We start from the raw sequence: 26,930 nt of genomic DNA, 5'->3' as shown, positions 1-26,930 counted from the left end.
GGTTAACCTCCAATGCTACTCAGGGCTTCTTTCTGTCGTTGGACGCTGAGAAGGCGTTCGACAGGGTGGCTTGGGACTTTATGGAAGCAACCCTGCACTCAATAGGCCTTCCGACACGATTAATCAAAATGATTTTGACTCTCTATTCCTCTCCCACAGCCAAAGTAAGAGTAAATGGTGGCTTGTCGGACGCCTTCTCCGTGTCCAACGGAACTAGACAGGGATGCCCTCTATCCCCCCTGATCTTTATCCTGACTATGGAACCCATGCTGCGCAGAATTAGAGAGAACCCAGATATCAAAGGCATTGCAATTAACCAAAAACAATACAAAGTAGCGGCATACACGGACAACGTCTTACTCTTTCTTAAGGAACCGATCACTGCCATCCCGAACCTTCTTAGAGACTTCGCACTCTTCAAAACCCTTTCAAACTTACAAATACATTTTTCTAAATCCAAAGCCCTTAATGTATCGCTACCTAATGAGACAGTTACACAATGCAAACAAAACTTCCCGTTTGGTTGGGAATCACAGGCCATAACGTACCTAGGCATCAAAATCCCAACCAAATTAACGGATTTATTCCGGCTAAACTTCCTACTCATTTTACAAACCATCCAGACTGACCTGCAGAAATGGCAAGCTGGTCCATTTTCGTGGTTCGGGAGGATAGCTATTTTAAAAATGAACGTATTACCTAGGTTACTATACCTACTCCAAACCAACCCGATACTGCTCCCACTCTCTTTCTTCGCTACTTACAAAAAGATCTGTAGGAAGTTCATCTGGCTCTCCAAACAGCCCAGATTGAACTGGCACAGACTGACGATCCCCAAAATACAAGGAGGATTACAGGTTCCGGACTTACAAACATATTACCGGGTTTGCCACCTAGCCAGAATTGTTGACTGGCACGTACACAGCAAAGAAAAAGAGTGGGTACATATTGAAAATGCTTTTACCAAGATCCCGTTGAAACTTCTTCCTTGGATTAACCCAAAACATATCCCGAAAACAGCCACATTAAATCCCCTGATTAACTCCACACTCTTAAATTTTAAAGCGGCGTGCAAAATACTGAAGCTACAACCCACACCAGGACCAATGACCCCTATAGAAGATAACCCGGACTTTAAGCCAAGAGTGTCACTACTCCACCCGACAAATGACCCACAAAGACCCCGTCTCACAGCACAACACATGTTCCTACAAGGATCCCTCCTGACACACCAGGCTATGAATAACAAATTCCCAGAATATAACATTCCTTTCTACAAATACCTTCAGATCCATCACTTTATCCATGGCCTCCAACCCACCGCAAATTTACACAGGGAACTCTCACCCTTCGAACTCCTATGCAACAGTCATGAACCCCAAAGACACCTCATCTCAACCATTCATACACTCTTTTACTCATCATATGACATCAAAGGGGATAAATTACTAAAACAATGGGAAACGGAATTGAACCAAGTCTTTACTCCGGACGAGTGGAGAAATGTACACAATCACATCCATAAAGGTTCAATCAATGTAGCGATACAGGAGTGCAAATTCAAAATATACACAAAATGGTATAGGACTCCCGACAAAATTAACAAATTTATACCAAACATATCCCCTAAATGCTGGAGATGTAACGCAGCTAGAGGCACACTCCTCCACATTTGGTGGGAATGTCCCCTCATTCAACCCTATTGGGCTGATATACATCACTTAATCACTCAAATTACAACATATACCCCAGACTTTACCCCGGCACAATTTCTACTTCATCACACATCCATTCCTCAACGCTTATACAAGAAGTCTTTAGTTCTCCATCTCATAAATGCAGCAAAATTGTGCATCCCCGTTCATTGGAGAAGCACGTCCCCTCCCTCAATCACAGAATGGATTCGGAGAGTGGACAGAGTGGCCGAGATAGAAAATCTCATAACATCAAACTTCTGACACAACATCTAAATTTAGAGAAACTTGGGCCTGTTGGAATCATTTTAAGGAATCACAACTGAAGCAAACACAGGACAATCCTTCCATCTTGGACTCTGAGGGTAATGTAGGCTCGCTCTTGAATGATCATATAACTGTATGAATATATGCCCCATCCTAAACCTCCGTCTTCCCATCATTCCCCTCTCTCCCAATCGCAACTTCCCGGCAAAGTACAGATCCCAAGCACGTAAAGCTCGCAATAGTTCTTGGCGAGAGAGGTACCCCACCATATCCTACATCTAGAGCCGACATGCCACACAATTACACTAATGTATACACTCTCACTGGGCACAGATAGTACCCATTAGGGGTGCCCAGGGGAGAGGGTTGAACTACTATGGTTGGCATTAACAATGAATATTGCACCTACCCCTTATTACTTTACTTTTCTATGTGATAAGTGAAGTACAACCTCACATGGTTAGTCACAAGATCAATGTTATCTTATTCTGCACGGTTTACATGACAATCCTAGCTAACAACTATAAGTGTTTTCACCGTATTCCGAAACTTCTCAAATCAAATGAAAAGAAATGCTAATAACCAAAATGTGGTATTAAAAACATTCTTCAGTTCTGTTCTTTAATAATTTCTCAAAGATACCGTGTTGCTCATTTTTTGAGATAAATGTCTACTATGGATAACACTTTTCTGTATCAATACACTGAGCTTTGTATATCTGTGAAAATTCAATAAAAATATTTAAAAAAAAAAAAAAAAACGTTTTACTTCAACTGTAACTTCACAAAACTATCTAGTAGAAGACTTTATTTCATGCCAGAGTGAAGGGGTGGTCTATCTATTGGAGTGCCCCTGCCACATTCAATATATTGGTAGGACAAAGAGAGCACTATGGATGAGATTAAAAGAACATGTACGAAACATCAAAAAAAGCTTTGATAAGCATAGTCTATCAAAACACTATGCAGAGCATCATAATAGCGACCCTTCGTCACTGAAAGTCTGTGGTATAGAAAAGTATAAACCCCATTGGAGGGGCGATAATAAAATCATTAAGATTAATCAAGCAGAATCAAGATGGATCCACGAATTACGTACTTTATCGCCTCTAGGACATAACGTAGAATTTGACCTGAATTGTTTTATTTCTAATTTGTAAATATTTTGCTAATTGGTTATTTGAGGCTTAGTATACCATTGTGTTTTAAATACCCCCAATAAGAATTCTATGTTGGTTAGCTGGTGCGTACTATTAGTCGGATTGTGTTTTTCTCCCCTTCTATGTAGAATTGGATTATATCATATTATTTTAGATGTTATTAATTTGTTCGAGAAACACCTAGATTCATCTCCGTTTCCCCTGGACACTGGTTCAGCCATATTGTGGGTCCATTAGATGCCAGCAGAGATTCTAGGAGTTTGAATATAAAGTACTCTCTGATATACCATTGGAGAGTCTCCAAGACAGATATATAATATTTTTTTCCTTTCTTTAGATACATTCTACTCAGTAATTGCTTCATCCTTATGCACCACTAGATGGCGTAGGTGTTGTGAGATTTGTCTCGTTTATTTTAATTATTTTAAATATCTACATTATTTCTTTCAACATATTTTATATATTTCTTATTTGACATTGTGGGCCCATTTGGTGCCAACAGAGAGTCGAGGAGTTGGAATATTAAGCACTTTCTGTTATACCATGGGATGGCGTTTTCAGTCCTTTCCTTAGCTATATCCTGCTCAATAGGTGCTTGTTTATTACTCACCACTAGATGACGTAGGTGTTGCAACATTTGTCTCGTCAATTTTAAACACTTGCATTTTATGTTTTTAATATATCTTATACATTTTACTTTGATACTACATCCTTAAGAGATGATTAGAATTGACCTATTTTTTATGCTTTACTCGTCTTGAAAAAATTGACATCTAGCATATTCACTGAAGATATCGTCTATTGCCTAGTATGCACAGGGATCGTCTGTTAGTGTTTGTTTAGTGCTGTTGCCATGACAGCGGCTATTATTTATACTGACGACCAGGCACCGGACTCCTCATCCCTTTGAAAAACTCACGTGGTGTGACGCAATGCTTCATTGTAGGAGGAGCCAGGTGCCGCCGCTTCTGGGTACAGCCGAACCCGGAAGTTTTCCGTTCCTTACTGTTTGCTGCTTTTTTCATATGTAAGTTGCTACGTTTGTTTAATAAATTTTATTCGAAATCCTACACCATGGAGGTTATTTCTTCTTCTCTACCTTCATCCTGGGATTACCATTGTGAGCGGTGGTGAGAGTTGCAGTTAACCGTATCCATGGACATCCTCCCGGGAGCTGTGACTATCTTTGAAGACCCATCCTCTGCACATAGCATCATCCACCTGTGTATTTTCGTTTGACTCGGCCCATTGGGGGCCGCTACTTCAGGTGAGAGGCTGGGGGAAACAACCGTCACGCACCGGAACAGAATCGGATGCATTTATCACAAGACACTTGCCACCACTGTATCTGCACTTTTTTAATAGAAGATCCCCCCTTGCAGACATTGCTGTCACATTAGGAGTTGCACTGTACTGGAATTTTTCCATTTTTCTGAACATTATTGCACTATTGTCACTTTGTTAATGTTTTTTATTGCTTAATGGTTTTATGCGAGACCTCAAGTTGCATTATCAGTCGCATGTATGCACCTTGCGGTCATTTTGCACACATTTTCACTTTTATGTCTATGTCACAGCAGTCGCACTAGGAGCTGCATTTTTTGCACCAGTTTATCAACTGCACACTTGACACTTTATTCTTTTTTATGTGTATTAGTTTAGAAGAATTTGAATATATGAGCAATAGGCATCGCAATACATGACATTTTGATGTATTATTATTATTTGGATTCATGTTGATCAGTCATAGTCCATATATTGTGATAGACTTCATGTTGTGATCACGGGGCATTATCGTATGGCACTTGATTATTCGCCCTAATTGTATATGCACATTGCACTTTTATGATTAGGATACATTTTTTAGCACTTTGTGATCATCTTAGTTCACAGATTTGGAGTTGGTACACAAGGATAGGATAGCGCCACATATATTTTTATTTGATTTATTCTCTGTCAGGGTTGTGTGAGTACACTGATTTATGTTGGCAGCTCCTTATCTGGTACAACTAGTAGTGTGGTTTTTGCGCATTAGTTCTCACTCATTTTGCATCTTTTTGTTTATTCTCACCTTCACTAGTGCTGCACACCATGGAAGTTTTTCATTTCTTAGATAATAGAACTCTAGACATAGATCTAGTTTTTTCCAAACAGGAAACTAACCAGGTAGGAGACATTGAGAATGGTTTCAGAAAGATAGGACACCTAATGGAGAAAAAAAATTAATGCATGGTGGGACATGGTAACACATGAAAAGTACATTAAAGATAAAATAGTACCCAGGAGACTCCGCTGGGATGTACCCATAAATGATGGCTTAGTAGATAAAGAATCTACAGACGAATGGTTCCATTTCTTCAATGGTAAAGGCCTAGAGCTACTTGAGTTCCTTAGAAAAAGAAAACAAAAAAAGATTAGACTTTTGAACAAAACCATTGAAGAAATTAAGGCTACTCTGGAACCTTCTAAAGAACTACCAGAATTCATTGCATTATCCAAACAACTAAACCGTGATATGGAATAAAGGGATAAAGAAACAGCTGCACAAAAAAGAAAACAATATCAGAGAGATATAAAAGATTTTAATGATGACCTTGTTTTTAAATGGCAAAATAAAATTGAAGAGACAATCATCAATTCCAACAATAGTACCCCTGTAAAAGAAGTAAAGATGATTGAGAATTGAAATGAAAGAAAAATTGAGGGGACTCTGCCAGTAAACAGGACCCAAGGAAATGATAACACCTATAATACTCCCCATCAAAAACAGAGGTGGAAAGGTAACAACTGGAAAAAACCCTTCTGGAGGAATAATGGATATACCAACAATTATCAAGGAAGACTCTACCATCAGCGGTAGAAGATCGCCCCATCCCATTTGGAAGGACTATGTGAATAATGGAGAGAGAAACAACTACTATTCAGATAGAATAAGAAGAGATGAAAGACCATTCAGAGATGACAGATATTTCCAATATGATGATAGGAGAGGAAGGTCTCCCCCATACAATGATCATTATACTGTCCCGACACAAAATAGATTTGAACAGCTACGAAGATATGATGATGGAGGGAGATCTCCCTGGCATCCAAAACATCAACCTGACAGATATGAACGAGAAAGAACACCTCATCGTTTTTTAGAACAACACCATCAGGATTCTCCGAGACGTCAATATCGAGAAGATCCTCTGCGGAGACATGACAGACGTACCTCAAACCCCAGTCCGGACAGAAGAAGAAGGGAGGACAAGAAACAAGAAGGACAGAGGGACCAAGACAGGGGGGGATATCAAAGAAATACACCGAGAAGATCTGTAGAAAAAAGGAAAGGAAAAAAACGAAAAACGAGAAGAGGATGCCGAGCAGGAATCAAAAAACAAAAGGAAAAGAGAACACTAGGTGAAGGTATCATTAATATCAGTGGGATGGAACTAACACAGGAAGAAATCAAAGTGTTGGATAAGGGATTCAAATTTGCCCCAAAGAAGAATCTTAATAAATTGAATGCATATGTGGATATTAATAAATTCATCAGGAGTCTTAACATAAAAAAATATATGCTCAGCAACCCAGGAGAAAGAAGAAGAAGTGCAAATATGTCTGAAAACAATGGGATTTTATTTAGTAATTTGCGGAACAAATCTCTTTTTAATCCACCTACTGGGAAGGATGGACATATAGAAGTTTTTAAAAAAATGATTTTAAGAGATTTACAAGATTTAAAAATAAAAAACGTATGTGATTCAAGAAGTATAAAAAGTGGGATAAAAAATTAGAAGCAAGAAAAAGACATCGTAATAAGACAAGCGGATAAGGGAGGAGCCATAGTTATCCAATCCAAAGTCGACTATAATGAAGAACTTAATCGACAATTAAATGATATTGGAACATACCAGCTACTACCAAGTGATCCAACGTTAAGAGACAAAAAAGAATTGGCTAAGGTAAAGAAAGGATTTGACAAAGGCCCCCTGAATAAAAAAAGAAGCCACATATCTACAGCCGAAAACCTGTAAGGTACCTATGATCTATACGCTACCAAAGATCCATAAGGATAAGTGCAAACCCCCAGGGAGGCCCATAGTGAATGGCATCAACTCGGTGGGGGCACGAATTGGAGAATATATTGACTGTTTTTTACAACCAGTAGTGAAGACTACGAGATCATACTTGAGAGACACTAAACATCTCATCCAACTCCTCAATGACGTTACCCTGGGTGATGGTCCCGTATATCTGGCAACCGCCGATGTCTCATCCCTGTATACAATCATCAATCACGATGAAGCTGTACAGGCAACTAAATGGGCTCTAAGAAATCTGAGCAATCTGAAATGCAAACAAAGGAGATTCATATTAGATTGTCTAAGATACAGCCTAGACTCTAACTATTTCTGGCATAATAACAACTACTACAAACAAATCTGTGGAATTGCGATGGGCGCGGAGTATTTGCCCAGTGTCGCTAATCTGTATATGTAGAAATGGGAGGAGGAAGCACTTTACAATAATCTACCACACCAGCTGACATTTTTTAAATGTTTTATAGATGATATTTTTATAATCTAGAGTGGAAATAGAGAAAGCCTCACTGATTTTTGTTTTAATCTGAACACTAATAATACAAATATTAAATTAACCTGGGAAATTAGTGATGAGAAAATCAATTTTTTAGATCTCCTAATAAAGAAAGAAGGAACAAAGTTATCCACCCAGACTTATTTTAAATCTGTAGACAGGAACAGCTATCTGCCTTTGGATAGCTGTCACCACTCGGTGTAGTTAGATAATATAACAAAAAGGCAACTAATTAGACTAAGGCGAAACTGTACCAAGAAAGAAACATTCCTTGAACAAGCAAAAATGATCGGGGAGAGGTTTGTCCAGAAGGGTTACGATGTGAAGTTTATTGAAGAGAAAATAAATGACGTCGCACTACTTGATAGAGGAAAATTAATACAAGATGGGGAAAAAATCCAACCCAACAAGATAATGTACCTATTATTATGGATTATAATATCCAACATAAACAAATTGAAAAAATTATTAGAAGACACTGGGACATTATTAAAACAGATCGTCATTTAGGTACCATTCTGTCGAATCAACCGAAATTCGTATATAGAAGAGCCCCCACTCTAAGGGATCGCTTGGCAAAAAATGTTTTAGACCCCCCAAGAAAGAAAAAATTTTCCTTCTTTGAAGGTAAGGGGTTTTATCCGTGCAAAAATTGTTACACCTGCAGGCATACGAAAGAAGATAAAAAGAAGAAAATAAGTTTTACTTCAACTGTAACATCACAAAACTATCTAATATAAGACTTTATTTCATGCCGGAGTGAAGGAGTGGTCTATCTATTGGAGTGCCCCTGCCACATTCAATATATTAGTAGGACAAAGAGAGCACTATGGATGAGATTAAAAGAACATGTACAGAACATCAAAAAAAGCTTTGATAAGCATAGTCTATCAAAACACTATGCAGAGCATCATAATAGCGACCCTTCGTCACTGAAAGTCTGCGGTATAGAAAAGTATAAACCCCATTGGAGGGGCGATAATAAAATCATTAAGATTAGTCAAGCAGAATCAAGATGGATCCATGAATTTCGTACTTTATCGCCTCTAGGACATAACGTAGAATTTGACCTGAACTGTTTTATTTCTAATTTGTAAATATTTTGCTAATTGGTTATTTGAGGCTTAGTATACCATTGTGTTTTAAATACCCCCAATAAGAATTCTATGTTGGTTAGCTGGTGCGTACTATTAGTCGGATTGTGTTTTTCTCCCCTTCTATGTAGAATTGGATTATATCATATTATTTTAGATGTTATTAATTTGTTCGAGAAACACCTAGATTCATCTCCGTTTCCCCTGGACACTGGTTCAGCCATATTGTGGGTCCATTAGATGCCAGCAGTGATTCTAGGAGTTTGAATATAAAGTACTCTCTGATATACCATTGGAGAGTCTCCAAGACAGATATATAATATTTTTTTCCTTTCTTTAGATACATTCTACTCAGTAGTTGCTTCATCTTTATGCACCACTAGATGGCGTAGGTGTTGTGAGATTTGTCTCATTTATTTTAATTATTTTAAATATCTACATTATTTCTTTCAACATATTTTATATATTTCTTATTTGACATTGTGGGCCCATTTGGTGCCAGCAGAGAGTCGAGGAGTTGGAATATTAAGCACTTTCTGTTATACCATGGGATGGCGTTTTCAGTCCTTTCCTTAGATATATCCTGCTCAATAGGTGCTTGTTTATTACTCACCACTAGATGGCGTAGGTGTTGCAACATTTGTCTCGTCAATTTTAAACACTTGCATTTTATGTTTTTAATATATCTTATACATTTTACTTTGATACTACATCCTTAAGAGATGATTAGAATTGACCTATTTTTTATGCTTTACTCGTCTTGAAAAAATTTACATCTAGCATATTCACTGAAGATATCGTCTATTGCCTAGTATGCACAGGGATCGTCTGTTGGTGTTTGTTTAGTGCTGTTGTCATGACAGCGGCTATTATTTATACTGACGACCAGGCACCGGACTCCTCATCCCTTGAAAAAGTCACGTGATGTGACGCAACGCGTCAGAGTAGGAGAAGCCAGGTGCCGTTGCTTCCCAGTACGGCCAAACCCTGAAGTTTTCCGTTCTTTACTGTTTGCTGCTTTTTTCATATGTAAGTTGCTACGTTGGTTTAATAAATTTTATTCAAAATACTACACCATGGAGGTTATTCCTTCTTCTCTACCTTCAAACTGGGATTACCATTGTGAGCGGTGGTGAGAGTTGCAGTTAACCATATCCACAGACATCCTCCCGGGAGCTGTGACTATCTTTGAAGACCCATCCTCTGCACATAGCATCATCCACCTGTGTATTTTCATTTGACTCGGCCCATTGGGGGCCGCTACATCAGGTGAGAGGCTGGGGGAAACAACCGTCACGCACCGGAACAGAATCGGATGCATTTATCACAAAACACTTGCCACCACTGTATCTGCACTTTTTTTAATAGAAGATCCCCCTTGCGGACATTGCTGTCACAATAGGAGTCGCACTGTACTGGATTTTTTCAATTTTTCTGAACTTTATTGCACTATTGTCACTTTGTTAATGTTTTTATATTGCTTAATGGTTTTATGCGAGACCTCAAATTGCATTATCAGTCACATGTATGCACCTTGCGGTCATTTTGCACACATTTTCACTTTTATGTCTATGTCACAGCAGTTGCACTAGGAGCTGCATTTTTTGCACCAGTTTATCAACTGCACACTTGACACTTTATTCGTTTTTTATGTGTATTAGTTTAGAAGAATTTGAATATATGAGCAATAGGTATCGCAATACATGACATTTTGATGTATTATTATTATTTGGATTCATGTTGATCAGTCATAGTTCATATATTGTGATAGACTTCATGTTGTGATCACGGGGCATTATCGTAGTGCACTTGATTATTCGCCCTAATTGTATATGCACATTGCACTTTTATGATTAGGATACATTTTTTAGCACTTTGTGATCATCTTAGTTCACAGATTTGGAGTTGGTACACAAGGATAGGATAGCGCCACATATATTTTTATTTGATTTATTCTCTGTCAGGGTTGTGTGAGTACACTGATTTATGTTGGCAGCTCCTTATCTGGTACAACTAGTAGTGTGGTTTTTGCGCATTAGTTCTCACTCATTTTGCAACTGTACACACTTGCATCTCCAGGAACACCACATTCAGCTGCACCAAAAGATGTTACTCCTCTGACTGTTCCATTGCAGACTAATGGTCCACCAGAATCTCCCTGAAAAACATTATTTAAAACATTGTATAAACTTCAAAAAGGAACTCAGAGGAGAAGAGTATAAACCATTGGGAATTTTGTAAAGAAGGTAAAACAAAACAAAAGGATCAGTCATTAAAAATGATGAATGTCTTATTCGTCAAAAGTCTGACATTTGCTGAAAGTGAAATAAAGTATAGATGTAGAACTGTAACTGATTTTAGGATTCAGTAAGAAGATACTGCAAACTAGAAGCGAACTTAAATTCTCCTCCAGGCTTAGCAGTGACTAAAATGTTAAAAAATACTTTCAATTGAAGAAATAATGACAAATACACAGATCTTCACAGGTTACACTGTAGTAAAGCTCTTTGTGCCTCTCATGCTGCATCTTTACTTAGCCTTCCCTATCTCTATCCTTTCTTTACAAGGGACTTGGTTCTCCACCCTTCTTTGTATCACACTGATTGTTCCCTTCCCTCTCTCCCTTTAGATTGCTTTTAGTAGGCCTGTTCTAATTTGTATCTCCCTTTCCCTGCATTTAAAAATTAGAGCATAATCTTCTTCAACCCCCCAACTGTGAACTGGTTGATCTTGGTTGAACACACTATGTTTGTCTGTCATTTCTGCCCTGAGATCAAGAATTATTTATCCCTGACGTCAGCATTTATCTTACAAACACTTCTGTTTTTTGATGACCACTTTTTCTGTTGGTCTAAGTTTTTCCTTCATACCTTTTTCCCTGTGGTGTTTGCTGGGTTGTCCTTCACATTTTTTTGTTGAGGTCCATTATGATTTCAGATAACAGTTTTCCTCTAGTGGTGGTATTTGTCCTGCTTTAGAATGCATTTCTGGTACTTTTCCTTATAGCAGAATATTTCTGTATTGCTCCCTATTTTCTCATTGGCTTTTAAACTGGCCAATAATTTCTTTAGGTATGCTTCTACTAAGATTTCCACTTTTGTGGGGTCTCTCAGTAGCTGTTTCCCAACCCTCAGTTGCATGCTTTTGGATGCTCCAGTCATCTAAGATTTACTATATCCCTGTGTCCCTTAATCGAAAATTAAGAAAATAAGAATTTTGTAGCTAGGTTTAGAACAAATTTTACATGTTCGGAGTTTGGCAAATGGCTGGAGTCAAACCTCCAGAGGCAGTGGAAAGTGAATCCTTTAGGACAAGTATTACTATCACTGCTACACGTGACAACCTCCCCGCAGGCTGGTTTAATAAAGCCTAGGATTTTTTGTTTACTTTTAGTGGCAAGGGCCCTGGGAGATGTCACTTAGGAAGAGCGGATTACATCGATGGTCACTGGATTTTTTACTTTCATCAGGAGTCATTCTATGATTGATGTGGATCTTCATTGCTGGATAACTTAATTGATGATGGGTTTACATTGTGGGCCTTTTTTTTTCTTTCTTTCTTTATTTTTAGCTCTTATTTACCTCTTATTTAAAACTGTCAAAAATTGTCAGTGTTTATTTACTTTTTACCTCTTACTCATTCACATGGGGAAGTATACTATTCCTCTAAGCCCTCCACCTGCAGACCCCCACAATCACTGGTCCAGGATTATGGGTAGGGATGAGCCGAACACCCCCCTGTTCGGTTCGCACCAGAACATGCGAACAGGAAAAAAGTTTGTTCGAACATGCGAACACCGTTAAAGTCTATGGGACACGAACATGAATAATCAAAAGTGCTAATTTTAAAGGCTTATATAAAGTTATTGTCATAAAAAGTGTTTGGGGACCTGGGTCCTGCCCCAGGGGACATGGATCAATGCAAAAAAAAGTTTTAAAAACGGCCATTTTTTCAGGAGCAGTGATTTTAATAATGCTTAAAGTCAAACAATAAAAGTGTAATATCCCTTTAAATTTCGTACCTGGGGGGTGTCTATAGTATGCCTGTAAAGGGGCGCATGTTTCCTGTGTTTAGAACAGTCTGACAGCAAAATGACATTTTGAAGGAAAAAACTCATTTAAAACTACTCGCGGCTATTGCATTGCCGACAATACACATAGAAGTTCATTGATAAAAACGGCATGGGAATTCCCCAAAGGGGAACCCCGAACCAAAATTAAAAAAAAAAAAAAAAGAACGTGGGAGTCCCCCTAAATTCCATACCAGGCCCTTCAGGTCTGGTATGGATATTAAGGGGAACCCCGGCCAAAATTAAAAAAAAAAAATGACGTGGGGTTCCCCCTAAATTCCATACCAGACCCTTCAGGTCTGGTATGGATTTTAAGGGGAACCCCGCACCAAAAAAAAAAAAAAAAACGGCGTGGGGTCCCCCCAAAAATCCATACCAGACCCTTATCCGAGCACGCAACCTGGCAGGCCGCAGGAAAAGAGGGGGGGACGAGAGTGCGGCCCCCCCTCCCTCCTGAACCGTACCAGACCACATGCCCTCAACATTGGGAGGGTGCTTTGGGGTAGCCCCCCAAAACACCTTGTCCCCATGTTGATGAGGACAAGGGCCTCATCCCCACAACCCTGGCCGGTGGTTGTGGGGGTCTGCGGGCGGGGGGCTTATCGGAATCTGGAAGCCCCCTTTAACAAGGTGACCCCCAGATCCCAGCCCCCCCCCTGTGTGAAATGGTAAGGGGGTACATAAGTACCCCTACCATTTCACGAAGAAAGTGTCAAAAATGTTAAAAATGACAAGAGACAGTTTTTGACAATTCCTTTATTTAAATGCTTCTTCTTTCTTCTATCTTCCTTCATCTTCTGGTTCTTCTGGTTCTTCTGGCTCTTCTGGTTCTTCCTCCGGCGTTCTCGTCCAGCATCTCCTCCGCGGCGTCTTCTGTCTTCTTCTCCTCGGGCCGCTCCGCACCCATGGCATGGGGGGGAGGCTCCCGCTCTTCTCTTCTTCTTTTCTTCTCTTCTCTTCTTCATTTTCTTCTCCGGGCCGCTCCGCAATCCATGCTGGCATGGAGGGAGGCTCCCGCTGTGTGACGGCGCTCCTCGTCTGACAGTTCTTAAATAAGGGGGGGGGGCGGGGCCACCCGGTGACCCCGCCCCCCTCTGACGCACGGTGACTTGACGGGACTTCCCTGTGGCATTCCCCGTGACGTCACAGGGAAGTCCCGTCAAGTCACCGTGCGTCAGAGGGGGGCGGGGTCACCGGGTGGCCCCGCCCCCCCCTTATTTAAGAACTGTCAGACGAGGAGCGCCGTCACACAGCGGGAGCCTCCCTCCATGCCAGCATGGATTGCGGAGCGGCCCGGAGAAGAAAAGAAGAAAAGAAGAAGAGAAGAAGAGAAGAAAAGAAGAAGAGAAGAGCGGGAGCCTCCCCCCTATGCCATGGGTGCAGAGCGGCCCGAGGAGAAGAAGATAGAAGACGCCGCGGAGGAGATGCTGGACGAGAACGCCGGAGGAAGAACCAGAAGAGCCAGAAGAACCAGAAGAACCAGAAGATGAAGGAAGATAGAAGAAAGAAGAAGCATTTAAATAAAGGAATTGTCAAAAACTGTCTCTTGTCATTTTTAACATTTTTGACACTTTTTTCGTGAAATGGTAGGGGTACTTATGTACCCCCTTACCATTTCACACAGGGGGGGGGCCGGGATCTGGGGGTCACCTTGTTAAAGGGGGCTTCCAGATTCCGATAAGCCCTCCGCCCGCAGACCCCCACAACCACCGGCCAGGGTTGTGGGGATGAGGCCCTTGTCCTCATCAACATGGGGACAAGGTGTTTTGGGGGGCTACCCCAAAGCACCCTCCCAATGTTGAGGGCATGTGGCCTGGTACGGTTCAGGAGGGAGGGGGGGCCGCACTCTCGTCCCCCCCTCTTTTCCTGCGGCCTGCCAGGTTGCGTGCTCGGATAAGGGTCTGGTATGGATTTTTGGGGGGACCCCACGCCGTTTTTTTTTTTTTTTTTGGCGCGGGGTTCCCCTTAAAATCCATACCAGACCTGAAGGGTCTGGTATGGAATTTAGGGGGAACCCCACGTCATTTTTTTAAAAAAATTTTGGCCGGGGTTCCCCTTAATATCCATACCAGACCTGAAGGGCCTGGTATGGAATTTAGGGGGACTCCCACGTCATTTTTTTTTTTTAATTTTGGTTCGGGGTTCCCCTTTGGGGAATTCCCATGCCGTTTTTATCAATGAACTTCTATGTGTATTGTCGGCAATGCAATAGCCGCGAGTAGTTTTAAATGAGTTTTTTTCCTTCAAAATGTCATTTTGCTGTCAGACTGTTCTAAACACAGGAAACATGCGCCCCTTTACAGGCACACTATAGACACCCCCCAGGTACGAAATTTAAAGGGATATTACACTTTTATTGATTGACTTTAAGCATTATTAAAATCACTGCTCCTGAAAAAACGGCCGTTTTTAAAACTTTTTTTTGCATTGATCCATGTCCCCTGGGGCAGGACCCAGGTCCCCAAACACTTTTTATGACAATAACTTGCATATTAGCCTTTAAAATTAGCACTTTTGATTTCTCCCATAGACTTTTAAAGGGTGTTCCGCGGCATTTGAATTTGCCGCGAACACCCCAAATTGTTCGCTGTTCGGTGAACTTGCGAACAGCCAATGTTCGAGTCGAACATGAGTTCGACTCGAACTCGAAGCTCATCACTAATTATGGGGAAAAGGCTTTTGTGCTCATCAACATAGGGCTAAGGTATCTCCCAAATTGAGGGCATGTGGCCTGGTATGGTTTGGGGGATGGGCACACACTGGTCCCCCCTCTTCCCCAGCCTACCAGACCGAATGATAAGATATGTGTCTGATATTGGGGGGTGGACCTCATACTTTTTTTCTTGTTTTTTTGTATTGGCCTTTGAAATTCATACCAGATCCAAAGGTTATCAACAGATGCTTTGTTTACAAACAGAAGGAAGCAGATGGGAGTTATCATTTGCTGGCAATTTAAATGCCATTTTTATTTTCTTTGTGAATGTCAGTTTTGCTATAGTAGGTTCATGCACTGTACAGATGCGCCACTTTACCAGCAGGTTCAGGGCATCCCTCAGTCATGTTATTTAGAGAAATTATGAATTTTTAATGTTTCAGTATTATTAAAATTGTTGCTCATCACCAAATGGAATTTGAGAAAAATATTTTGCTTTGGTACATGTTCCAAAGAGCAGTGCCCAGCCCTCTATATAATTTTTTTGCCTATTAGCTTAGAAAATGGCCTTTCTGCTCCTATTGACTTCAGTATGGTTCGGATTCGGCACTTAACCGCTTCAATACTGGGCACTTTTTCAGGCCAATTAAGCGGTCATGCAACGCTGTATCCAAATTAAATTTGTATCATTTTTTTCACACAAATAGAGCTTTCTTTTGGTGGTATTAAATCACAGCTGGGTTTTTTATTTTTTGCTAAAAAAAATGAAAAATGGGCAAAAAATATTTTTTCTTAGTTTCTTTCAGAAACTTTTGTAAATAAGTAATTTTTCTCCTTCACTGATGTGCGCTGATGAGGTAGCACTGATGGGCACTGATGGGGTGGCACTTATGGGCACTGATGAAATGGCACTGAAGGGCACACTGATGGACACTTATGGATGGCAATGATGGGCACTGATGGTGCACTGATGAGCAGGCACTGAAAGGCAGCACTGATGGGCACAAATTTACATCACAGATGGTCACTGACTGACATCACTCCTGGGGCTTCACTGATAGGGAACTTCCTGTACAGGTCTCCCCTGCGAGGAGATGCCGCTGATCGGCTGTCCTCTCCTTGCCTCACACTCTGTCAGTGAGAGGCGGGGTGAGCTGATAAGCGGCACTTCCGTGTTTACATGTGATCAGCTGTTATTGGACACAGCCGATCACATGGGTAAAGAGCCGCATCATCAGCTCTTTACGGAGATCAGGGTTGCGCCATATCCTAGGGATGCGGCGTACCCGCGATTTCCGTGATGTGCGCCCCCCACAGGAGCAGTGACGCTGGGGAGACGTCATATGACGTCGTCCCCGAATGAGAGGGGATCCTGCTCACCATCATTTTACTATATGGCTGGTGGTAGATGGTTAATCTTTAGCAATATTTGCCAAACCCACCTGGAGCCGAACCCGGTTACATTCAGCTCATCTTTTTTTTTTTTCACTAGCTGAAATACTTTCTGTCTACCAGTTCCAGTTAGAGAAACTATAGCCCAAGAGTACACTATTACAAACCAAAAACTCTTTTTTTCTAATGGCAACTAAAATTGAACAAGTGCTCTTTTACTCACTCAGGAAACCTTATGCTGAAGCTGTTAAGTTTTTTATTTGTGGCAGCCCACATTCTGAAACAGATGGGCAAAATGTGCTCTATAGATTTGCTGTGTAAATGCTAATATGACATGTTGTGCTGTCTGATGAGGTTTTAGGGACCCCACATTTTCTGCCATCTGACTGACTAAGTGACATGCTCAGCAAGTTCATTTTAAAAGTATAAACTTCAGAGGATTTTCTGTGAAAAAAAAAAACTTCAGAGGACATGTCCTGACAAGATAGGATATCTGCAGGAAATAGTTGGTCTGAGTGAGATTTACAGAAAACATGTAAGGTTTGGACTTCACCAGCAATGAGATGCAAACCACAACTTTACAGGAAACCTAGAAATATGCACAGTTCTCATTACTGCACCAGGATGGAAATATTGCTCTGTTGTCCATGACAAAATTATAACCCAGGGACTATTTAATATAATGAATTTGCGAATGGGTGTAACATTCAAAACAGGGAGGGGTAGGAAATACTGTAGTTTATTGCAGGTTGATGGATGGATTAGGGTTAGGTGAACATGGCAGTTATAGGGTAGGCAGAGGACACTCACATTTTAATGTCACACCTAACTTACAGGTAAAGGTCTCTGCGTGTTCCCCTAGTATGGATCGGAATGAAAATCCCTTTTTACAGTTTCATTTTGCATAGAATGGGGAAGCATTAACATTTTCTTGCAGATACAGTAACTTAATTCCTGAACTTATTTGTTTTTGGTGTCTTTGTATGTATGGATTACATGGGTTGTTAGCGAGATGTGGTAAAAATGTCATGTCAATAGCACCTTTAGAAATATATTTACCTAGAAAAATGGTGACGTGCTCAATACTTATTTTACCCGCTGTAACTATTGCTTAATGAATTTGGCATATACTGTATGCACGCTCACCTGTTGTAGTAAACTATGTTTTGAAAATAATATATTTATATAGGATTGTTTTTATGTATGTTAAGGGAGGACCCAGCCTATTTAAAAAAATGTAAATAGGAATTTTAGCTCCTTAGCCCTATTGGTAAAGATCATATACTGTTTAGTTATATTCAACCCATTTTATTTATGTACAAAGGATATTTAAATACACACTTATGTAGCACCCTGCTAGATAGGTGCTAGGTTATGTAAATTAGTTCTTAGCTCACTGTAATCAGATGAGCTGTGTGTGATTATTTTGGTCTGTGTTTCAGTGGCTGCATGGTTGACTGCTCTCCCCTGTCTGTCTGGAAGAAGTCTAGAAGATAGTGGGCTGAAAGAGTCAAACCAGCAGCTGCATATGTTTGCAGCCATGGCCAATCTCTGGGAAGAGTGTGCCTGGGTGGTGGCTGGGAGGGTGTATAAATACTCTGAGACCTGGAGCAGAGGGGTCTTGTCCTAGAGAAGGAGATCTCAGCCCTGAGGTTGTGAACTGTTTGCCCTCCTGGGCAGGTCGGCCATATGACTGCTGATCAGTAAGGTCCCAGCTAGGCTAGCTGGGGGCCTATTCTGCTTAAAGTTGCTGGAGCTGACTGAGGGACTGTCATCTGGGGATCTGGTCTGGTATTACTGGAGAGGTGTCTGGAAGATATTGGAAGGAGGCATCCAATTATCCAAGGACATTAGTGAGTGCAGACGATACAAGTGAAGAATCCCTCTTGTGCTAGAGTCAGCGTGGGTCAAAGGGGACATTGTTTATGGTGTCCTGGTATAGCTCAGTCCTATATTTGCTTGTGCAACAACTTTTTTTTAGATTTCTAGGAGGAAGATTATTGTCTTTAAGTTGCTGTTAAAGTTACTGGAGTATCCCACAGTTACCCTGAACCAACGCTGTATCTTGGCCTAGACCGACAAGGCCCAGGCCTAGGGCAGCACTTTGCAGGGGGGCAGCACGGAAAGAGTCCCCGCCAGCTGTTAGTGTAGCGCCAGTCTTATGGGGCGGACTGGGCTGAGAGGCAAATTAGTCTAGCGCCCCCATAAAGCGGCCACACTGCTTCCGGTATGCGGGCCGCCGGCAATCCGCAACTGGGGAGGGGGGGCACCGCTTCTATTTTTGACTGTCCTATCATCCTGGACCACAAACCTTCCTTACTGTGCTATATGTTTTCTGCTGCATCATTGGCAAGGTTATATCTTCTTAGTCCTCTCCATAAAATTATCAGAAATGTATGCTTAAAGTAGAACTATGGGCAACACTTTTTTTTTTCATTTTGGAAAGAGTAAGGGAGGGTTAAAGCCCCTGTCAGTTTATTTTTTTACCATCCCTGTCCCATTGGAGAGATTTCCCTTTACTTCCTGCTCCATAACCAAACAGGAAGTGAGAGGAAATCTATGCAAATTAAGGGAATCCATTGCCCCTCCCCCCAGGCCCTCAGAACTAGTGTACCCACTCAAAAATTTCAGAGCAGGTCTTAAACAGCAAGGGGTGGGTCATATTTAAATTAGGGGTGCACGAGTTTAGTCAGGCCTGGGGCAGCACAAAGCCTGAATACACTACTGCCCTGAACCTATCCAAGTTCAAGTTCTGCAATAAAGCATTAGAAAAGCATGCCCCTAGACTGTTCATTGAGCCAAAGGAGTGACTGTGAGGGTGTTCCTGGCTGTGGGTACAACTAAGGGGACCCTAAACTGTGGGCTCCTGCGGGAGTGAGCACGACATCAATCCATTTGAATAAAATATATTGTACTGTAATTGTTAATATTTTAATACTGATATATCAACAAGACCCTGCTGCAACTCAGATGCTAAGGCTTTCACTTAATCTCTAAGGTGTGTTGCTTTAAAGCATTTTTTCCCCATTAAAATGTGCTGTTTTAGGCAGCCCTTTCAAAATGAATGAGCTGCCAATGCACCTCAACAACCCAAAGAAAATGTGCTTGTGCCTTTGCTTGCAGTGCACAACACCACTAGGCATGTTAGTCCATCAGAATGACTGGAACCACATTGCACCAACACAAGTAGAGTGCTGTGCTGTGCAATGCGGGAATGTGGAGGGGACACCTGTGTTCTTGCAACACAAAATGTGAATGCAGCTATATGTTGCATGCATGCAATATCGTGCCACATTTTTACAAGTTTGCGTGAGTTCTTTCAGCATTTGTATAGGGCAGCTTATTGATTTCAATGAACTGCCCTATATACAACAAGCACAACAAAGTAGCTCATGTACCTTTTTGACTGTCAAGCTTTGTGCATTTTTTTACCCTGTGTTGACACATGTTTTTTTCATGTGAAAAAAAAACACTTTTTATGCCCTGTGTGGGAGCAACACAAGAACAACAGGCATTTTTAAACATTTCATAAATGTAAAAATGTGAATTGAGGCTATCCTGGAAACTCGCACTTGTTATCTGCTGGCTAACGTGGTATGCAAATAATAATTATTTATATTTAATAGGTCACATTTAGCTGGCTAAAAATAAATAACACAAACACAGAAAATCCAAAGCAGCTCTGTATGCTGTCAAGCCAAATTCCAAACCCTGTATGCTCCTAGAGATTGTATAACAATAAGAAAAAAACTCACCCCACAGGTTCCCTTGCTGGTCTCCTCTTGGGTGCAGATCAAATTGCGAGTTATGTTTGTACTTTCTTCTTTTTTCATTTGCCAGATATGAGCACATGCTCGTCTGCCCATGACTGTTACATTGACTTCCATTAATTTGTCTGACATTTTGTTATCACAATTTGATGTAAAACCCCAACCAGCTGTTTAACAAATACTCCTAGGTCTTAAAAATGTCTGCTTTTTAGGCAATGGCAAGACATTCACATATGTTCCAAATTTTGCTTTTTCGGTTAACTGAAAAAATAGGTAATAACAATTGTAGCAATAAATTATCTTTGTAAATACATCAGAATCAAATAGCTTAAAAGGTAACTCCACTTGCATTGAAAAAATTATAGCAAATAAAAAAAAAATAATACAGCATATGCAATTGCGATACAAGGCATATTGAATGTTATTAAAAATTACCTTTCCTTTTCAATCTGCAGAGCTGTAGTTTACTATAAAATGCAATGCAATATGGCAACCTGGCAGTGTTCTGTACACAGAATGTGTACAGAACACCCCCCAAATATGTAATTTCCTGCTTGTGTGATTGGCTCACTGATTTTCCCAGAAGTCTGCATTATTATTATTATTATTATTATTATTATTATTATTATTATTATTATAATACAGGATTTATATAGCGCCAACAGTTTGTGCAGCGCTTTACAACGTTAGGGCAGACAGTACAGTTACAATACAAATATAAGATACAAGTCAGATTTTTGGCATTCCTGCACCAAAAAGTAATTTTTGGTGAGATATTCCCAATAGGAAATCATGTCTAAATGGATGCAGATCCTGCCACTTTCCTTATTAGAGCCCTGCAAGTGCAGCAGCTGATTGATCATTATAAAACCACTCCCATTATATTGCACATGGACACAGACAAACAAACATCTCTTTCTTTAGAATAACAAAAGGTAGGACTCTGCAACAAAGTTTGTTAACATGCTTGAAATGTATATAGATCACCCAGAGGGGAATGTTTCTTTCTCAACAAAAGTGGAGTTACTCTTTAAATGGATACAGCAGTAAAGCAGAAAAATGTATTTATTGTGACCGCTGTGTTTAGTTTTTTTTCTCTTGAAAAAACAAACTCCCATTCATTAAGGACACAATGAAGTTTGACCTACCTGTCTCAGCCATTTCAAATGTTTGTGTCCTGAGCACCTTTTTCTACCAAAAGCTCAGTGCATACAGTAGAGAAAGCTAGTTCGACAGCTTGGCCAATGTCTCATGGCCAATGTTTTGGCAAAAGCTCAGATGGTGTGTTGAGGAGTAGGGGTGAGCTCAGGGATGTTTATACATTTATTTCAGGTACTTTACATATACATTGTACATTGACATAAGTCCCTACTCTCAAGGAGTTTACAATCTAAAGTCCCTAACTCACACTCATACATACTAGGGCCAATTTAGACAGGATCCAATTAACCTACCAGCATGTCTTTGGAGTGTGGGAGGAAACCGGAGTACCCGGAGAAAACCCACGCAGGCACAGGGAGAACATACAAACTCCAGACAGGTAGTGTTGTGGTTGGGATTTGAACCAACGACCCTTTTGCTGCTAGGAGAAATGTTTGAACAGTAACCCAAACCCATCTGAGATATGCCGCCATGAAGCTGTCACTGTGGACCACCAATCATAAGCTTTGAAGACATTCCCTGCTCTATACCTGCATGTATACAAGGGACATGTATTCACTAAGCTGCAAGGTGGGCAATACCACCGCCGCTTATGACTGGTGGTCCACAATGACAGAAGATAGCTCAGGCAGGGTAGGACCAGCATCCAAACACATTTGAGCTTATACCTACTAAGGATTAGTGAGATGGTGTGTTCAGGGTGATGTGCCGTGTTAGTTGTCTGCCACACATAGCGTTTTGCTTTTAGGCCAAAAAGTTTGATTTTGGACTCATCTGACCAAAGCACCTTCCACGTGGCTTCTTGCAAACTGCAAACAGGACTCCTTATGGCTTTCTTTCATCAATGGCTTTCTTCTTGCCACTCTTCCATAAAGGCCAGATTTGTGGAGTGCACAACTAATAGTTGTCCTGTGGACAGATTCTCCCACCTGAGCTGTGGATCTCTACTGCTCCTCCAGAGTTACCATGGGCCTCTTGGCTGCTTCTCTGAATAATGCTCTCCTTGTCTGACCTGTCAGTTTAGGTGGCCGGCCATGTCTTGGTAGGTTTGCAGTTGCGCCATACTCTTTCCATTTTTGGATGATGGGTTGAACAGTGCTCTGTGAGGAGAGATGGTGTGTTCTGGGGAGATGGTGTGTTCAGGGTGATGTGCCATGTTAGTTGTCTGCCACACATAGCGTTTTGCTTTTAGGCCAAAAAGTTTGATTTTTGGACTCATCTGACCAAAGCAACCTTCAACGTGGCTTCTTGCAAACTGCAAACGGGACTCCTTATGGCTTTCTTTCAACAATGGCTTTCTTCTTGCCACTCTTCCATAAAGGCCAGATTTGTGGAGTGCACGACTAAGTGCAGTTGTCCTGTGGACAGATTCTCCCACCTGAGCTGTGGATCTCTACTGCTCCTCCAGAGTTACCATGGGCCTCTTGGCTGCTTCTCTGAATAATGCTCTCCTTGTTGGACCTGTCAGTTTAGGTAACCGCCCATGTCTTGGTAGGTTTGCAGTTGCGCCATACTCTTTCCATTTTTGGATGTTGGATTGAACAGTGCTCTGTGAGATGTTCAAAGCTTGGAATATTATTTTATAACCTAAAAAATGCTTTAAACTTCTCCTCAACTTTATCCCTGACCTGTCTGGTGTGTTCCTTGGCCTTCATGATGCTGTTTGTTCACTAAGGTTCTCTAAAAAACCTATGAGGGACTCACGGAACAGCTGTATTTATACTGAGATTAAATTACACACAGGTGGACTCTATTTACTAATTAGGTGTTTTCTGAAGGCAATTGGTTCCACTAGATTTATGTTAGGGGTATCAGAATACAGGGGGCTGCATACAAATGCACCCCCCACTTTCCAGATATTTATTTGTAGAAAATTTTGATAATAATTTATTATATTCCTTATACTTCACAACTGTGTGCCACTTTGTTTTGGTCTATCACATAAAATCCCAATAAAATACATTTACGTTCTTGGTTGGAACATGACAAAATGTGAAACATTTCAAAGGGTATGAATACTTTTTAAGGCACCTTATTTTTGGATATTTCTTTTTCCATATCTGTTCCTCTCCAATGCGGGATTATTTTTTTCTATCCCATAAAATTTTAAAACACTCAAGTCTCTATTATGTTTTAATTTAACATGCCTTGATATGCTATGATTTTTCTAGAAATTTATTAATATTATTGACATGCTCCCCAATATATTGCTTGTAGCAAGGACATTCCAAAATGTATACTACACCAGTGGAATCGCATGTAATACATTGTTTTATGTCATATTCTTTACCTGACTGTGTGGATGTAAATTTCATTTTCTTTTTCTCTTTTTTTGTTAACTTACAAACTTTACACCATTACACCTATGAAAACCATTTAATTTAAAAAACATTTTTGGATTTTGGGGTGCTCTATGACATTGTGTACTATCTTGTTTCTTAAAGTTCTGTTTTTAAGTGTTCTTGCATAGCAAGACCACTTACTGTTATCTCACATATATATTATTCTTATTATTATAGCCAAATTTACCACCCTAACTCCTCCCACAGTTTTTACACTACATAGACAAGTAATATACCGAAACGTGCGGATTGTTCCCGAATGGTGTGCTATTACTTTGTGGAACGTTTCGCCGAATGGTTCACGAAATATCGTCGTTTTTGCGGCGAAATTGGTCCCATAGGAATGAATGGGGAAACTAGAGTGGGAGATGACAAAAGCTGGAAAATCAGAACATGATTTCTAAACTGCCGCCACTCCCTCATTTTCAAGCCCACCTACACAAATCTTATATCAAAACGTTCAGCTATCCCTGCTGCCACTAAACATGTCCACGGCTAAGCCATAGACCTGATAGTTTTCACAATATGACCATTTGTTTGCAACTCACGCCGTCCATTGACATTCATTGAAACTACACTCTAGCCCCCTCCAAATTTGAAGGGCAATTTCTAAACTGCGACTGTGCCTTCATTTTTAATATTTCAGAGACATACTATGTATCAAAATCTAGGTCTGGGTCTTGTGATTCTCACAATATAAAGATCTTCACTGTAGGATGTATAGTTTTTAAAATACGGCCATTTGTTTAGAGGTCATTTCAGGAAATTTTAGCCATTAATCAGAGTGTACTGTTAGTGTTTGTTTTGTTGCCATGGTTACCAAAGCTTCTGTTATACACAGGGGGGAAGGTGGCTGGAGCATCTCAGCTGATTACAGAGCCTGGGGGAGGGGACAGACACACCATGTACAGATTTATAATAGAGGAATATGATGGGACAGTTTTGATGGGGTAATTCTGATGGGGCAGTTTTGATGAAGCAGTATTTGGGAAGCATAAACAGGGCATGAGCGTTGCTAGGAAACAGTGGTTGTAAACACAAGATGCTGAGACACTCCAAATGCATGTGACTTCATCTGCTAGACTTGATAATGCTTGTAGACCCCTCCCACAGTTTTCACACTACAGAGACAAATAATATACCGAAACGAGCGGATTGTTCCCGATTGGTGTGTTATTACTTTGTGGAATGTTTTGCCGAATGGTCCACGAAATGACGTTTTTGCGGCGAAATTGGTCCCATAGGAATGAATGGCTAAATGTTCAAAACTAGAGTGGGAAGTGACAAAAGCTGACAACCCCATGATCAGCCAAAACATTATGACCACCCCATGATCAGCCAAAACATTATGACCGCCCCATGTAAAAAAAAAAATATTTTTGAAAAAAAAAAATATTTTTGAAAAAAGTAAAAAAATTATTTTTGAAAAAAGTAAAAAAATAATTTTTGAAAAAAAAAAAAAATATTTTTGAAAAAAAAAATATTTTTGAAAAAAAAAAATTATTTTTGAAAAAAAAAATATTTTTGAAAAAAAAATTACTTTTAAAAAAAAAATTATTTTTGAAAAAAAAATATATTTGAAAAAAAAAAATATTTTTGAAAAAAAAAATTATTTTTGAAAAAAAAATTACTTTAAAAAAATAATAATTTCGAAAAAAAAAATATTTTTGAAATAAAAAAATTCATTTTTGAAAAAAAAAATTACCTTTGAAAAAAAAAATTACTTTTGAAAAAAAAAATCATTTTTGAAGAAAAAAAAATCTTTTGATTAAAAAAAATTCATTTTTGAAAAAAAAAAATTACTTTTGAAAAAAAATGTTCAGCTCTTTCAGCGAATGATGGAACTTTTTTACTACTATTTATACTTTTTACAATATTAAGCTTTTTAACACTTTTCACAGTTACTCAAGCCACTCCACCCCACCCAGTTACCCCGCCCACTCCAGTTGTAGAGGCAAGAACACTTTCACAATTTCCCCAGAAATTGTACCTTTTCTAGTTTCTATATGTAATACCAGGTTGGGCAGGCAAAATCTTTTTCAGTACTTTATCCTTCAAAATAATTGGCCAATATTTTTTCAGCATTTCTCTACTTGTTTATATTCTATAATTTAGTTATAGCAACTTTTTAATTTTAATCTTTGAATATGCACTGTCGCTCTGAATATTCTGCTATGTTGAGACACATGTATTTTAAAAAAAAATAATGACAAAACACGAACTTAATGAGGTATGAAATAGGAGATAAGTATTTTAATGTATACAGTATATGAGAAGGTTTTTGTGGGTTATGAATAGCCAAGAGAAAGCAGACTGTATTTAGAGCTGTAGTAAAAGCCGCCTGGTAATTTTTACCTACAGGTAAGCCTATGATAAGACTTACCTGTAGGTAAATGAATACCTCCTAAACGTGCACCATTTAGGATATATTCACCCTGTATGCAGCCAGTGACATCACCGATGCATGCTCCCTGAAGGTCCTGTATACCTTGCTGGAACTTCAGAGCTGTGTGCCGGAAATGGAGTGCTCCCACGCGCATGTGCAGGAGATACGTCATAGCGGCTCCGGCCAATCATATAGCTGTATGAAGCTGCACATTGGAACATACTTGAACATTCCAAAATGACAATGATCCAAAACACAAGGCCAAGTCGACCTGTCATTGGCTACAGCAGAATAAAGTGAAGGTATTGGAGAGGCCATCTCAGTCTCCTGACCTCAATATCATTGAGCCACTCTGGGGAGAT

At 40.0% G+C, this 26,930-nt stretch overlaps 1 pseudogene; it reads right to left on the bottom strand.

Annotated features, from left to right (window-relative positions):
• LOC141145430 (granzyme A-like) overlaps positions 1-26,930 on the bottom strand; it is an 85,570-nt pseudogene that overhangs the window by 7,693 nt on the left and 50,947 nt on the right.

Source organism: Aquarana catesbeiana, linkage group LG01 (genome assembly GCF_042186555.1).
Source record: "Aquarana catesbeiana isolate 2022-GZ linkage group LG01, ASM4218655v1, whole genome shotgun sequence".
NCBI classification, from domain to species: Eukaryota; Metazoa; Chordata; class Amphibia; order Anura; family Ranidae; genus Aquarana; species Aquarana catesbeiana.
This window is presented reverse-complemented; position numbering and strand designations above follow the sequence as displayed.